The sequence below is a fragment of the Gracilinanus agilis genome, chromosome 1 (assembly GCF_016433145.1).
Source record: "Gracilinanus agilis isolate LMUSP501 chromosome 1, AgileGrace, whole genome shotgun sequence".
Classification (NCBI taxonomy): domain Eukaryota; kingdom Metazoa; phylum Chordata; class Mammalia; order Didelphimorphia; family Didelphidae; genus Gracilinanus; species Gracilinanus agilis.
Genome location: NC_058130.1, coordinates 103,127,333 through 103,144,866, shown reverse-complemented (window position 1 = coordinate 103,144,866; position 17,534 = coordinate 103,127,333).

Below are 17,534 nucleotides of genomic sequence, written 5' to 3'. Positions count from 1 at the left end.
GAAGAAGAAGAAGAAGAAGAAGAAGAAGAAGAAGAAGAAGAAGAAAGAAATAATGTCAATAAAACTGATTGAAACATTGGAAAAGTTAAAAAAAAAACCTGCAATGCTTAACACCTGTGAACCTCCCACCTCCAAAAGATGTTATGTTGAAAGGATCTTCTCATAGTTCTTTATTTAAGTCCCAATAGAGCATTATAATTTTATTTATTTTTTACTTTTTGTTGTCATCATTCTTTCCATTTAAATTATTTTACTTCCTGGACATTTTTTTCTTGACTCTACTTACCTCATTCTGCATCAGTTCATTTAGATCTTTCCATGTTTCTCCATAGTTGTCATGCACATTATTTCTTATAATACAGATGTATTCTGTTACATTCATCTATCATAATTTTTAGCAATTATCAATTGATTGGCATCTACTTTGTTTCCAATATTACAAAGAATGATTTTACAAATAATTTGGAGGGAATGGCATCTTTTTTTTTTCTTACCCAAGGCTTCTTTGGGGTATACATCTAATAATACACTTATATATCAGTATAATGGAGGCTCATTTAAAAATTTTGAACAGAAGGCAGCTGGGTGACTCAGTCAGTGGATAGAAAGCCAGACCTGCTGGTGGGAAGTTCTGGGTACAAATCTGACCTCAGACTTCTTCCTAGCTCTGTAACCCTGGGAAAGACACTTAACTCCATTGTTTAGCCCTTGCTGCTCTTCTACCTTAAAACTAATAAATAGTCTTGATTCTAAGACAATGTAAGAGTTTAAAAACAGATCATGGACAACTTAGTCACTTTATTTGAATAATTCCAAATTTTGCTTTTCAAAATGGGTGTAGCACTTCATATCCCCAAATAATGTATTAGTGTGCCTATCAATTTTCCCACAACTGGTTATGGCCATTTTTTTCTTTTAATTATTTTATACTATCTTCCAAATTCATCAATTTCTCCTTACACAGAGGGCCATCATTTTAATTGATTCCCTTACTACCTATCATTTTCACTATTACAATAACCTCCTAAGTGGTCTTCTGTCTTCAATCTCCCTTCTATAATCCATCCTCTTCTACCAAAATGATATTTCTAATGAACAGTTCTGAATATGTCACTACCCTGGCAAAATTAAAGTTCAGTACTTTATATAGCCTCTGGAATAAAATGCAAATTTTGTGTAGCATGTAATGTTCTCAATATTTTTCTTTTTCTAATTTATTTTTCATGTTTTTAATGGTTTTCTGGATTACAGATACAACTTAAAAAGTCATTTCCTGAATTTTGTGATCCATATTCTCTCTCTGCTTCCTATCTTTCCCTCCTCACTGATATGGCACTTAATATATAGTTGTACATGCTCTATCATGCAATACTTCCACATTCTTTATACTAGAGAAAAATTCATAAAGGAAATAAAGTGAAAAATGTTATGCTTCAAATGGCACTCAGACTTCATCACTTCCTTGTGTGATCAATAGACTTTTTTGTTGAGCGTCTTAGATTCAATATGTATCTGACATGTATTTACAAACTAATTTCATATAACTCTTCTTCAGTTTCCTATTTCCTGATATGCTGAAAGGTTGTTGTTCCTCATATTTGATGTTCAATTTCCTGCTTCCATAGTTTTGTTCAGGTTTTGTTCAGGTGCCCCATTTACAGAATTTTCTTCCTCCTCACTTTGACGCTTTTGAATCCCTATCCTTCTAAGGCTCAGCCAAACAAAGGAACATCTATTCCAAGAGGCCTTTCCAGACACTCCATGTTGTGCCCTATACACTACCACTAAAATTATATTTAGTTTATGTATATTTCCTTACCTATATACACATTATTTCTTATAGTCTAATAAAAATGCCTTAATGAGAGGGACCTTAAAAAAATCCTTAGCACCTAACAAGTACTGGCAGAGAATATTTCCTATTAAACCCTCTTTGAATTGAATTTAATCTTTCCTTCAGTTTTAAAATTTTGCCTTTTGTCCTTACTTTTGGATTAGTATTTTATTGTTCAACTACATGATCTATTCATTAGTTCCATTTTTGTTCTTTCCTCAATATAGAATGTTAAGAGATGTACACTTTCTTCATTATACCTTTATCAATAATTTTAGATATAATTTTCCCCTCTAATATAATAATTTTAAAGAAATAATTCTTTCAGTCATTATTTTGATCATCATTACTTTGTATGGATTTACATCTACATCTTCTGTAAATATTTCTTTATAATTCTAATCATTATTAAGTTAGGTTCTTTATTAACTATATTTCATATTTCTGGCAATATTTTAAAAATTATTTCTGAGTTCAATAAAAATATTTTGAAAGATACATATACTTTTTGTGATTTATTGTTAATATTCATCATTGGTTTAGAAAAGCTATTTTTTCTAAGAATTTGAACAAAATTTTTTAAAATAACTTCAATCAATTATAATGACATATTAATGCTATTTACATTCCATTTATCTTTTCTGTTAAATATTTAAATACCATGCCATTGGGTATATACACATTTAACATTATCATTGTATTATATGTGATGCTTATAATCATAGAATTATTTTTTTCTTTATCTTTGTTGATGGGGTATATTTTTGCTAATGCCTTATCTGGAATGAGGCTTGAAACAGTTGATTTTTTTTTTATTCAATAGAAACATATTAACTTATAATCCTGACTTATTTTAACTCTGTTCATGTTTTTCTGTTTCCATTTTATTAATTTATTTATTGCATTAAATTGATTGATTCTCCAGCTCCTCTGCTTTGTCAGAAAGTTTAACTGGGCTAAAATTTAAAACTTGGGAGGTAGATGTCATTATTATTTCCATTATAAAATTGTAAAAACTGAGTTAAAGAGAGGTTAAATACTTTCTCAGGGTAACACAGTTAAATGTCTGAGATTATATTTGAACAATTGCTTCATCTATGATGTTATTGGAAAGGTTCCTAGTGTTTCTGTCTAGTTCTTTGAGTTAGATCAATCTTGATTATTATATCATTTATAATTCCTATATTTTAATCTAGTTTTTTAATGTTGTTGGAGCTTTATTTCATTGAAGGATTCTTTCCTACATTGATGATTTGCACACATACCCCTTAAAATTCCAACCCCCAACACAAGCTTATAGTGGGGTCTGAATTCCAGCAAAAGACTGGCCTACATAACCCCAGACTAAGGACCAGGGCTAGCCCCTACCCAAGCACAAGGAAAAATTATAAGCCCCAGGACAAAGTAGTCAACAGTGTGCATGACCTGATCAAGCCCAAAATGAGACCGATAAAATCCCCAGCTCAAACCTAAGGCTAGACTATGAGCCCCAGCAGAAGGTATTTCACAGTGGTCTGAGCTCTACAAGCCATCAGCAGGCTCAAGGAGGGATTGAATCATTAGTAGGAGGTAGCTTCCAGAACTCTAGCCCACAGGCCATCATATCACCTTGGAAGGGAGAGTCTTCGAGGGAGCTTCTTTGGAGACTGTGATTTGGGTCATGGGCTTGGAGCTCAGCTTCAACTTGGACTCTGTCTCTTGGACTACTTTGTTGGGTGAGTGAAAGGCTGACTCCCTCTCTAGTTTCCTTAGAGAATACCTTCCATCTTGGAGGAGGCCTCCTGATTACTCATTACCAGTCCTCCTGCCTAAGGACTAGTATAGATATTTTCTCTAACCTCTTTCATGTTTCTCTATTTAACATTTCCCCCTCTATTTTGGTAAATAAACTTTTGACTTGAGATATAATAATTTTGGTGACCACGCTATTTCATATAATCTAAGTCCAACAATTAAATTTAACCTTAACACAGTGTACAAATGTTAACAATTATTTTTAATGCTCTGTTTTAGGCACTCTTCCTCTGGCAGTAATATGAAATGTCAGTACAAGGGTTTAAAAAAATGACTTTTAGCAGCTTTTATTTATGAAAAAATGTGGAGAGAATGAAAGTAGAGAAATTTGAAAGAGGGTACAGTAAGAAGTCTAGCTTATCATGCTAAGTGTTGCTCTTGTCCCCAACTCAACCTATGCAGGGCTTGTTAACTCCTCAGTCAGAGGACTTGTTGGTGAATTAAGCAAGGGTTCAACCCTCACTTCCTCTTCTAGGATGGGGAGGCCTCTCTGGAACTAATCTATCCAGAACCCAGGAAAGAAAGGTCAGCTTTTTTACTCACCAGGCCAAATTTGCAAAGGGAAGAGATCCAGGAGCAATCTTATTAGAAGCAGTCCAAGATCCAGAGTCCCAAGTTCGAGTGAAGACGGAGTTCAAAATCCCAAGATGAAATCCTGAAAGAGAATATCCTCCAACCCTAAAATTCAGGATGAAGACCCTTTGTACTGGAAGTTCATTACCTTTTACAATCCCTTTTTTTACATCTCTTCTTGTCCCTTCCTCCACTTTACAGGGACTATTCGCAGTCTTTGAATTTGCTTAGCACTGCCCAGGCGGTTGTTAGTTGCTTCTGGAGTTGTTACCCACTTTAATAAATAGCTTGTTACTTATTAAATTTACTTAGTGTTAAGCAGGGGTGTCTAAGATTTTGTTATTGGGTCTTTTATTTTTTTCCCTACCTTAATTACTATTTGGTGGTACCTTGAGTTTTATATTTGGGCATCAAAATTTCTGTTTATGTCCCATCTTTTCTTCAGGAATGTTTGGAAATCTTCTAGTTTATTAAATGAACATACTTTCCCCTACAAGAAAATAGTTAATTTTGCTGGGTTGTTCATTCTTGCTTGTAGACCCAATTCCCTTGCTTTCCAGAATATTATATTCCATGCCTTCAGGTCTTTCAGTGTGGATGCAGCCAGCTCCTATGTAATTCTGACTGTGGTTCCATGATATCTGAATTGTTTCTTTTTAGAAGTTTGTAATATCTTTTCCTTGGTCTGGAAGTTCTTGAACTTGGCTATAACATTTTTGGGCATTGTTAAGTGGGGATTTGATGCAGGAAGTGATCTGTGGATTCTTTCAATCTCTACTTTACCCTCTTATCCAAGAATATCAGGGCAGTTTTACTAGATAATTTCCTATAGAATGATGTCCATGCTTTTTTTTCTTTGGTCATGATTTTCTGGTAGACCAATAGTTTTTAAATTGTCTCTCCTGGATCTATTTTCCAGGTCCATTATATTATCAATAAGACATTTCATATTTTCCTCAATTTTTTCATTCTTTTGATTTTTGTTATATAGATTCTTGCTGTCTTGTGAAGTCATTCACTTCTAATTGTTCAAGTCTAATTTTTAAAGACTGAATTTCATCCATGACACTTTGTACATCATTTTTGTTTTGATTTATTTTTCTTTGTAGGTCATTGTTTTATCTTTTAACCTTCTTTCCCTCATTTTCAAGCTGATCAACTTTGGCTGTTAAGACACTATTTGCTTCTTAAGTTCTTTTCCCAATTTTCTTCAACCTCTTTACACTGTTTTTTGAATTGTGTTTTGAGTTCTTCCAGAGCCTGTGCCCAATTAACTCAAGTTGCTGAGTTTTTTCTTGGTGTTGCTAGGTACACCTTGGTTCTATTTGTTCTTTGTTCATTACCCGAATAGAAGCTTTTGATTGTAATTTCTTTTTTTCTTTTTCTGATGCTAAATCATATTTCTTTCCCCCTCCTTATTGGCTGTATTCTTGCTCCTCTGTTTTTTTTTTTTTTTTTTTTTTTTTTTTTTTGCTGTGAGTTTGGGCTCTTCTGCCCTGAAGGGGCTCCTTCTCTGCTCTGCTAATTAACTGGATTAGGCTGATGGAGATGACCATTTGTATTAATGTGCTCTGAGACCAGATCTTTTCCAGATGCCAGTAGAGGCTTTCAGGTTGGATCAAGCAGGGCAAACCTGTGGCTATGTCTCAATGGCAATCCTGGCTCTCTGTCTAATCTGCACTCTTGCTCCTCTGGTTTTCTGCCAGCTCTGTAAGACTGAGACTTTCTGCCATCTGGAAGCTTCTTCTCTGCACTATTGATAAACTAGATTAAGCCATGTCAGCTGATTTTCAGAGCTGAATGTGCCCTAAGACCAAAATTTCTGAGGCCCAAGATGGAGGTGTGGTGGCTGACACTGTGACCAGTCTGTATTCTTCTCTACTTCACTCCTCCAGCTACCTCCTTGCCATCTGTGGTCAGAGCACTAAGATTCAAGCAGTTGTGGTAGTAAGGCACTCAGTCCAGTTTGGAGTCTTAGCCCTGAGATCCCACCAGCCATCATAGTCTCAGCACATGTAAGAGGGAGATTTTAAGTATTTTATATATATATATATATATATATAAAGTGTGGTCACCAGGAATCAACAATTCAGATTGATTCCATAATTAAAATAGACCCAAGTCAGGATTGGGTTTAAGGTAGTTCATTTACAATTAGGAAGGTGTAAAAGGTAGGGAAATAGAGAGAGGGAGAGACTAGTCCAGGCCTGCAGACTCCTGGACAGAGAGAGAAAGTTAAAAGGCTAATTAAACTAAACTATAAGCCACAAGACCATAGCAATCAGAGAGGCTATAAGCCTACTTAAGGCAGAGTTTGGAAAACCCCAAGGTAGGACAAGGAAGTCAGGCTAACTTACCCACATGACAATTCAGAGTGGAAGCAGTCTGAGGTCTCAGCCGAGAACCTCCAGCACCAAGTTCAAAGTGGGAACTACCTCAACAGGAAGTGACCAACATACTTGAAAAGATAGTGTCTCTTGTCACTTCCTGTGGGTCCACCTCTCATTCAAGTGGACAAATGCCAGCCTCTTCACTGATGTGGACTGCCCAAAGGGCAGTCCCTTGTTCTTGATTTGTTACTTATTGTCACGTGTGGGTAACTCATCTTCCCTCCCCAATAAGGGAGGTGGGGATGACATTATCTCTGGTGGCTAGAGTTTTAACTATGAATGGGCTAGAGCTAATTCCATTTACACACACACAGTAGGTGAGGGAAGGACTTGGGACCTTCCTTCTTTCTCTTCCTTAAACCCAATAATTTAACCTTCTCTGCATACCTTTTAAGTTGAATCCAGCAGGAGGCTACCTCAGGCTATCTTCTTGTTGGATTTGGTTTTCTTTCCCCCTTGAAGCACTTTGTTTTTGATTGGCATGGAAGGGTTTTCATAGAGGAATTGACTTTTGCTGTTTCTAAGCCACCACCTTGACTCCACTGCTGAGAAAAGAATTAATAAAAAAGTTTGATAAGTGATTAAAGAATGGAAAAGAGGAATAGAGGCCTTAAATATTAACCTGAAGTTGGGAGACTTGAGTAACTGAGGGATTGCTATCATTTTCATTTTTTTTAGACTTTAAATTTAATTCTATTTTCCTTCAATTACATGTAAAAAGTTTCCAATATTTTACAAATAATTTTGAGTCTTAAATTCTTTCCTTCTCTCCCCTCTCTAAGTTGAGACAGTAACTGATATAGATTTTAATTGTGCAATCATATAAATTGTTTTTCCATATGAATTCTTAGGGAAGGACATGCAAATAAAAGATAATAAAGTGAAAAAATTACTTTGGTCTTGATTCAAACTCCATTAGTTCATCCTCAGAAAATAGATGGCATTTTTATCATGTGTCTTTTGTGATTGTTTTGGATCATTATATTGCTGAGATCAGCTAAATTATTCACAGTTGTTCATTTTATAGTATTGCTCTCACTGTGTAAAATGTTCTTGTTGTGTTAATTTTATTATGCTTCAATTCATGTAAATCTTTCCAGGATTTTCTAAGCTCATTCTACTTTTCAGTTTTTGTAGCAAAATAGTATTCCATTGCAATGATATGCTATAACTTACTCAGTAATTCCCCAATTGATTGGTATCTTCTCACTTTCCAATTCTTTGCTCCCACAAAAGAGCTGCTTTAAATACTTTTGTAAATATAGATTCTTCCCTTTTTTTCATTTTTAGCTTTTTGGGATTCAAACATACTAATAGTATTGCTGGTAGGGTATGTACCATTTTATAGCCCTTTGGCCATAGGTTCAAAATGCAGAATGGTTGAATCTGTTAACCATTTCCCAATAGTGCATAAGTATTTCAGTTTTCTCACATCCCCTCCAAGTTTTGTCATTTTCGTTTTCTGTCATAATAGCCAACCTGATAGATGTGATGTGGTACCTCAGTTATTTTAATTTGCATTTTTCGAATTTAGTGACAGAGCATTTTTACATGGCTAAAAAGAGCTTTAATTTCTTTGTCTGAGAACTGTCTGTTCATATCCTTTGACCATTTATCAACTAGGGAATACCTTATATTCTTATACATTTGGCACATTTTTAAATGTATTTGAGAATTGAGGGCTTTATTAGAGAGACTAGTTGTAATTTTTTTTTTGCAGCATTATGATTACTGTGTATTACTCTCCATCCTATTGCTTCTTGTTTAGTTTCTGACTACCACATTCCCAATATTGCTATCTTTTCTATCAGTCCCACCCCCTTTTACATTTTTCCCTTTCTCCTCCTACTTTCCTATAGAGCAAGACAGATTTCTATACCACATTGATTGTGTATGTTCTCCTCTCACCAAGTCAACACCAATGAAAGTAAGATTTATGTGCTTCCCTTCCCACCTCCTCCACTGTAAGAGCTCTTTCATATCTCTTTTATGTGACATAATTTATTTCATTCTATTTTTTCCCTTTTTACTCCCAATACATTCCTCCTTTTCATGTCTTAATTTTCTAATATTATCCCATCATATTCAAATAATGCCCTTGCCATTTATGTATACTCCTAAATATCCTAATAATGAAAAAGTTTTTTGGAGTTACAAGAATCACCTTCCCATTTAGGTATGTAGACAGTTTAACCATGTTGAGTGTTCTTTGATTTCTCTTTCCTGTTTACCTTTTTTTGCTTCTCTTGAGATTTGTGTTTGAGAGTCAAAATTTCAGTCCTGGTCTTTTCATTAGGAATGTTTGAAAGTCCTCTATTTCACTGAATTCATATTTCTTTTCCCTGAAGGGTTATGCTCAGTTTGCTGGATAAGTGATTGTTGTTTGATGTCCTAGTTCCTCTTCCCGCTGGAAATCCACATTCTAGGCCCTTTAATCTTTTAATGTAGAAGCCACTAAATCCTGTATTATTCTGATGATTGATCCAAATTTGAATATTTGAATTGTTTCTTTCTAGCAACTTGAAATATTGTCTTCTTTACCTGGGAGTTCTGTAATTTGACTATAATATTCCTAGGAGTTCTCTCTCTGGGATCTCCTTCAGAAGGTGATTGGTGGATTCCTTCATTTTAAATTTTAGCCTCTGGTTCTAGAATGTTAGGGAAGTTTTCTTTGATAACTTCTTATTATTATTATTTTTTAACCTTTTCCTTCCACCTTAGAATCAATGCTATGCATTGGTTCCAAGGCAGAAGAGTGGTAAGGACTATGAAATGGGGGTGAAGTGACTTACCCAGGTCACCAAGGGTCTGAGGCCAGATTTGAAACTAGGACCTCCTGTCTCTAGGTCTGGCTCTCAATCTACTGAACTACCCAGCTGCCCTCTCCTTGATAATTTCTTGAAAGATATCTAAGCCCTTTTTGGTTTGTTTGTTTAGTCGTGGCTTTTAGGTAGTCCAATAATTCCTATATTATTTCTCCTGGATTTATTATTTCAAGTCAGCTTTTTTTATAATGAGACATTTCACATTTTTTTTCATTCTTTTGACTTTGTTTAATTGTTTCTTAATGTCTCATGGAGGCATTAGCTTACACTTTCACAAATCTAATTTTTAAGGAATGATTTTTTTTTCTTTTAAAACCCTTACCTTCTGTCCTAGAACGAATAGTGTGTATTGGATCCCAGGCAGAAGAGTAGTAAGGGCTAGGCAGTGGGGGTTAAATGACTTGCCCAGGGTCACACACCTAGGAAGTGTCTGAGGGGACCTCCCATCTCTATTCACTGAGCCACCCAGCCAACCCCCATGATTTTCTTGATTGACCTTTTGTGCCTTTTTTCCATCTGGCCAACTCTACATTTTAAATAGTTCATTGAATCCTCCTACATTTTTTTTACATATAACTAATTCTGCTTTTCAAAAAGTTTTCTCCAGTGGATTCTCATGCCTCTTTTAAAAATTAACCCACTCTGTTTTCAAGGTATTAACTTCTCCAGGATATTTTGTGCCTTTTTCCAGCTGTTGACTTTTTTCATGATTTTCCTGTATCTTTGAATTAAAAACAAAAACAAAACAAAAGCTGTTCATGTTGGACTGTGTGCCTGTGGTGAAGCAAGCACTGTTCCAAGCTTCAGATCCTTTATGCAGCTGCCTTCAGAGCTAGCTCTGGGGATCTAAGAGAGGTGAGTTTAATACTTTTCTGATTTGTGCTCTGATCAGTGAGTAACCACAAACCCTCTTTTCTGCCTTAAAACTGACCAGAATCCCCTGCTCCTCTGAAGCCATAAGCAGTGGTTTGTGCTTATGCTCCTCATCCTAAAACTATTACTCTGGATTAGGACTAGGATCTATGTATGTGTAATGAGACAAGAGTGTTGCACTAAGAACCAGCAGAGGGACCCTGTAATCTCCCTCTCAGCCATCATGTGACCTTCCACCCCACTTACTGTTCATGGATGAGAACTCAGGCATCCTTTGCTGCTGATTCAGCCACCAACTGTGGTAACACTTATCTTGGCATGCTGCTTTGCCCTCTACTTCCACTCCAGTGCATTAGATCTTTTGTCCTGGCTTTATAAGTCATTCGGGGCTAAAATATTTTTGCACCCCATCTTTTTGTGAGTTGTGCTTTTTTGAGGTTTTATTTTGGAAGTTAATTTGGTAAAGATAAGTTAGGTCTATTTACCTTCCCCACCATCTTGGCTCTGCCTCCACTAGTTCTATTATTTTCAATTGATATAAGAACATTTTTAAGGACAGTAATTTTTTTTGCAGCAAGTGGCAAATTGCTTTAATATTTTTGCCAAGGTAACCCCAAATGGGATCATGAAGAGTTCAACACCATTGATATGACTGAACAATCTCAAGAAAGTTTTGGAGTAAGGTGAAGGTTTTCCGTTCTATTGTGAATATGTTGTGTCATAAATTTGTAAAACAACTCCAAGAAAAGCTGTTCAATAGGCTGATAATATTAGGACTGGAGTGTGGGTCAGGTCAGATTATGGAGTTTTTAGCAACACCTGCCAAAGAAATAGTTCTTCAATGCAAAAGAGCAAAGGAAATCATCAAGGGGGAAAATATTAAGAAATAAGAAAAGCGGGTCCTGAGCAGACACAAATATTTAGAAGATGAAGGTTGAACTGACAAAGAGCACTGTAAAGGAACAGTCAAACAGGTTACTATGGAAGAAGAGAGGAAAGTTATAGAACTTTAAGGGGGAAATCATCTAGGAGACCAGGATGATCTATGATATCATCAATTGCAGAAAAATCAAGAAAGATGAGTTTGGAGAAAAGGGCTATATAATTTAGCAATTAAGAAATTATGAGTATCTTTTGAGATTTGGTGTCGATAGAGTAATAGAATTAGTAAGATTGCAAAATTTGAGAAAATATTAGGAATTACTGAAGAAGAGAGAATAGACATAGACAATTCTAGGAATTTGGGCATTTAAACAAAAATATATGGAACAAAAAATAAAGTGATGCAAATGTTAATTAAAATATTTTCTTTTTAGAATGGGGAGACCAATATGTTTATTGGTAGTAGCTGAGAATTTGGGTAAATGAAGATATGTTGAAGATGAATAATCAGTGAGGAAAGCTCCTTTAGAAGATTGGAGAGAAAGGTCTTGGGCACATAACTGTAGTGGGAATAAAAAGAAAAGTCCATTTTTTTCTGGAGAATAAGACAAATAAGGACTAGAAAAACTCATAAAATTTTAGAACGCTTTTAAGATGTGGTATTGGAAAGATGATTGAGTTCATGACATAATGTTTCAAATTTCTCAGAAAAGTAGGAAGATAGGCCTTCTGGTGAGAGAAAATAAAGAGATATCATGAGGGATTTTAAGAGATAAGTTTTTGGAACAACCCACTGTGAGGAATGTCATAAGCAATCAGGAAAGAATTTCTATATATCTGTGAGATAAGAGATCAGATCAGATAATTTGTATTTATAGTAGGCCCAGGTAAGATGGTGGGAAAACTATTTCTTCAGTGGTATCCAGTAGCACAAATATAAAAGTGGAAAACTTATGTTGCTATTGTGAACAAGGGTTGAGAATTGACAATATATGAATGACAATAAGACAAAAGGGCAAAAGATTGAGTTCAAGAATGCACATAATTGAATTGATAACTTTAAAATCAAAGCTTCAAAGCAAGAAAAGTTGGGTGATATATTGAGAAAACATACAGAGTGATCTTTGTGGAAAGACTAGATTTTGCAGCAAAGATAAAGGATATATAGGAAGAGTGAGATAAAGTGAGAGTCAATATAAAAAAAGATCAGAAAGGGACATTTCAGAATTCAAGATCAGTTACATGGGACCATGAAAACAATAGATTGTGTGATAATCTATGCCAGGGGTCAGCAACCTTTTTGGCCGTGAGAGCCATAAACGCCACATTTTTTAAAATGTAATTTCGTGAGAGCCATACAGTGCTCACAGTGTGGCTCCTGTAACAGCGCCTGAAAAAAAATTGTCTTTATGGCTCCTGCAGAAAGAGCCATATCTGGCCCTCAAAAGAGCCAGATATGGCTCGAGAACCATACGTTGCTGACCCCTGATCTATGATGATAGCTTAGATGAAATAACTTGGGAGTATAGCTCATTGGAGATGGAGAAGTCAATGAATTAGGACATTAGACTATCCACGAAACTGTCAACAACTTAATTGAAATCACCATGTATGAAGAAAGGAGTTGCAATTAGAGCTAGGTTATGATTCAGGTACTGAATAACTTGCTACAGGAAAGATAATGATATAGAGTTGTGTAGATTATAGGGGAAATGGTTCTGGCCTACATTAAATAGTTGGAAAGAACTTCAAAAAAAGAAAGCTTACAGAGTGAAAATGCAAAAACAAAGGATTCATAGTAACTGTGAGGAGCAAGAGTAGACCTCCTTTACTTGTATTTGTTTTATACCTGTTATAAGACAAAGAAAAGTTAATATAGGGGTAAGTGGGAAGGGTTGATGGAACTGTATATCTATATTGAACTACTGGATTTTAAATTTTGATTTATTTTTACAGAAAAGTATCCTTAGCATTTGCTCATACTTCTTAATCATTATTAGGGTTACTGGTTTTGTTTTTTTTATTATTATTATTCCTATTGACTCCCAGAGGAGCATAGGGCCTCAACCATCTCACACCAAAGGACTCTGTTCTGGGCAACTTCCCCCAACTGGGCCCATGTCATTCTGATGGTCTTTGTTTTGTTTTCGGCATATCTTTGCCAGGTCTGTTTTGGTCTTCCGACTTTCCTCCTCCCTGGTGGGTTCTAGCTCAGTGCTTGTCTGGCAACGCTGTCCTCTGATTCTCATAGTGTCCTGACTGATGGGACACTGAATTGTTCCCTCCCAGAGTCTGGTATTGGAGATCCTTTCAGGCCATCCGATGTTCAAGATGTGACAAAGACCTGGAGTTTGTTGGCTTTTGCCAGCACGCATCATGGACCCCGTTGAAGAGTAATCTTCCAGACTAGGCAATCATTGGTTTTTTTGGTTTAATGAGGTTGCAGTTTCTGTAGCAAGTGAGATTTTTACGGGCTGAGGTTGCTAGCCTCGCGCCCAACCCTCCTCCTTTTTCAGCTGGGCTTGGGACCGTCCTTGGCGGAGTTTAGGGTTTTTTTAGTTTTTTTTTTAATTTTTAGGAGTTTTGGGTTACTGTAATCCCAGGAAATTAAAAAAAATGCATATGAGGTTTTTTTGCAAGTAGAAAGAAGATTAACTTAATTTTGGATGTAAAATTTCTTTCCATTTCTGTCTTGGATTGATCCTTCCATTCTCTCATTGCACTGTGCCTCTGGGATTCTCTATCTAGCTAATAATTTTTTGCATATTACCTTTCAAGATCTGCCACACATTCTAAGTATCTGTAGGTTACTTTGGGCAATTCTCCAAGTTGCACAGTAGAGAGGTAATAAGCTGCAGTGGTAGAAGTTCCCTCATGGTGAGTTTCCATACTAATTGAATGATAGGTTTGCTATAAATAGGAATACAAACAACAACAAAAAAAAATGAAAAAAAAATAACAACATCTTTATCTATTTGTCTAGAGTCAGGGACCAAGTTATACCCAGTAGTAAGAATTTTAAATTACTTCACAACAATCTCATCACTTCCCTCTCTAGTAGTTACTGACAATATCAGAGAGTTGGGCTTCCACCCAAATTGAAAGTCACACATGTAGAGATTTAAACATGGCCAATGGTGCCCTTTGTTTAGCTATTGTGATTCTGAGCTATTACCTATGAAGAGAAGGGGCAGGAGAATGAATGATGATTACTGCTTTCCCATCCACCTTACTTAATTGTATAATTGAGCAATAATGTACTTCTTGAATAAGGGGATGTTCAAAAGTGCCTCACAAATTTCCTTGCTCGGGGTAGGTACAAAATATTTATTTAATAAGTGAATGATTGGACAATAGAAAAAATGGGCAAAGGAGAGAGGGGATACCCTGGTGTTAATATTTGTGAGAAGATGGTTATCAATATTTATGGTGCATCCATTGGCTAAATATTGAAGTCAAAGCCTGCCACTAATTTGGAATATTTGACTCCTAAATATATAGCCATTCACTTTCTCACAGTGAAATTCATCCCTTACCTATTTCGTCCAGAAGTTGCCTGCTCAATGTCAATCTTCCTGTAGGTTATTCTTTTTTATTTATTCTTGAAAATTCATATTTTGACTTAAACATTTAAAGATACTATTGTTTACTCCTTTTTTAGATCTCTTATAAAAATATTAAATAAGATGAGTACAAAGTTTGGTTTTTAACTATTTAAACTATGCATTCTGCACTGATTTTTTATGGCTCTTGTTATTTAGTTTCCTTTTGGTAATGTAAAATACCTAAAATTGACATATTGGTTATTTTACTTTCATTGTCTTTTTAAATAGTCTTTGAAATGGAATTTTATGAAAGGTTTTTGAAAATATAATAGTCATAGATTTAATAATTTAGTCCATTTTACCACATAAAAATTACTCTTCCAGAGTATCATAGTGGAAATATCATACCCAATATTCCCATATTAAAACTATGTGGCCTTTTCTTCACAAGAGATTTTTTTTTCTAATTCATTGACCAAAGATCATTGATTCTATCAACTCATTTGGAATATCAATGAGATTCACTAAATCATCCCTTTGAGTTTTTTTCTTGGTCATCTATAAAAGAATGGGAGCCACATATGGATATTCCACCAGACCTCTTGGCACAAAATTACCATGAAACTATATTGATAACTTTCAACCTAATGTAACTATAAATTCTAAGGCTTTGATTCTGGTCTTCTCCTCTTTTCTTAAATGTCCTCACTCAGTGACCTCATTAGCTTCCATAGACTTAGTTATAATCACTATATAAGACAATTCTCTTCTCTGTATAGCTTATTTTAGGCTTTTAACTAAATTCCAGTCTAAATTTACTACCTCCCAAACATTTCCTTTTTACTTTAACTATTTTCCAGATTGCATGTTGACACAATTTTTAATAGTCATTTTCTAACATTTTGCTATCCATGAATGCTCTTTCCCTCTCTCTTGCTCTTTACTCTTCCACAAGATGGCAGGTAATAGTATACCAGTCATACATCTCTTATTATAGAATACATATTTCTAGTTTCTTCATGTTGAAGAAAATACATTGCTTACAATACAGAAAAATTCATGGAGAAAATAAATGAGATGCTTTGATATTCATTTGGATTTTGTAAGTTCCATCTATGGCAGCAGATACCTTTTTTTGTCATAAGTCCCTTGGAGTTATCTTGGATCCTTGCATTCCTGATAATAGTTTATTCATTCACAGTCAACCATTATATATTATTGTTGTTCCTGGGTACAATGTTCACTTGGTTCGGCTAATTTTCACTTTGCATGATTTCATATGTCTTTCAAGGATTTTTTTGTGATCATCTAGTTTTTCATTTCTTATGGCACAATAGTATTCAATTATAATCATATGCCACCACTTGTTTCTAGTACTTTGCCACCACAAAGAATTATATATAGACCATATATATATATATATATAACACATATATATGTCTTATATGTGTTATATATATATATGTTTATATATGTTATATATATGTTTATATATGTTATATATATATATATATATATATATATATATATTTACATTCCCCCTATCTTTGATCTCTTGGAGATATAGACTTAATACTAGTATTTCTGGATCAAAGGATATGCAGTTTTATCCTGCTGGACATTTCCAATTGACTTTCTCACAGGAATCTTATCCTCAATATATTAAATACAGATTTCATTATCTTCTGTATATCCAAACATATCATATCCCAGGTTTCCCTATTTATTTGAAAAACACTACCATCATTCCAGTGTTTTGGGTGCAAAATCATGATACTTTCCTTTATTCTACAATCCCCCTTACTCCTGTGATAATAAAATTAAATCTACCCTGCCCATCTTTAGATTTAATCCCCAAAGGTGAAAACATCTCCACTTAACTCACAAGTTGGGAGTTCTATAAAACCATGTGTGCTAGAGTGAGTGACAAATCAGAATTTGCTGACTGTCTCGTAGGCAGTCCTAAGAAAATTATCTGTTGTGATTGGACACGTAAACTAAAGGAAGGCACAGGAAGTGATACAAAAGAGGCCCCTTTAAAAAGAGAATTGAGTGAGCTCAGGGGCTCTTCTGGTTGTTGCTTAGACATGGAGGCGTGCTGGACCTGAGACCCTGAGACCTTGGTGAGACTGCTCTTAAATCTCTCTCTTAGAACTACATGTGGTAAGTGAAGAAGGCTGACTCCTTTAACCTCCCAGGAGGTACTAGCCTCTGGGAGGATCCCTTGATTGGGAGAAGCTCTTGTGGCTAAACCCTTTGTTAATTAAATTTTAAGCTGTCTGGCTGGGCCTCTGGAGCCCTGCCTGAGTAAAGCCCAGACTTAAATGCAAATCTCTTACTCTACCTTCTTCTCATTTGTCTACTTCCACTCTCTCCTATATTTTGTAAACTTCCATAAAAGTAATTTTGTCTTGAGTTTATTCTTTAATTGGAAATTGATAATTATTCAATTCCCTGGCGACCTAACCTTTTAATATATTCACCCAATCAAAATCCCTTTTCACCCCTTACACTCCACATATTTAATAACAATTAAAACAACAACAATAGCCAGCATTTATATAGTTGTTTTCATTTGCAATATGCTTGTTAGTATTTTCTCATTTTATCTTCACAATAACTTTAAGAGTTAGGTCCTACTATTATTTCCATTTTATGAAGGAAATAATTATCAAGGAGACAAAGTTTTGATTTGTTCCAGATTACAAAGTTAGTAATTCTTTCAAATTCAAAGATCTAATATGCCATGGAACTACATCTATTCGACCAATTACCAAAGCTTGTTTTATCTAATCAAATAGCATATTTTGCTTCATCC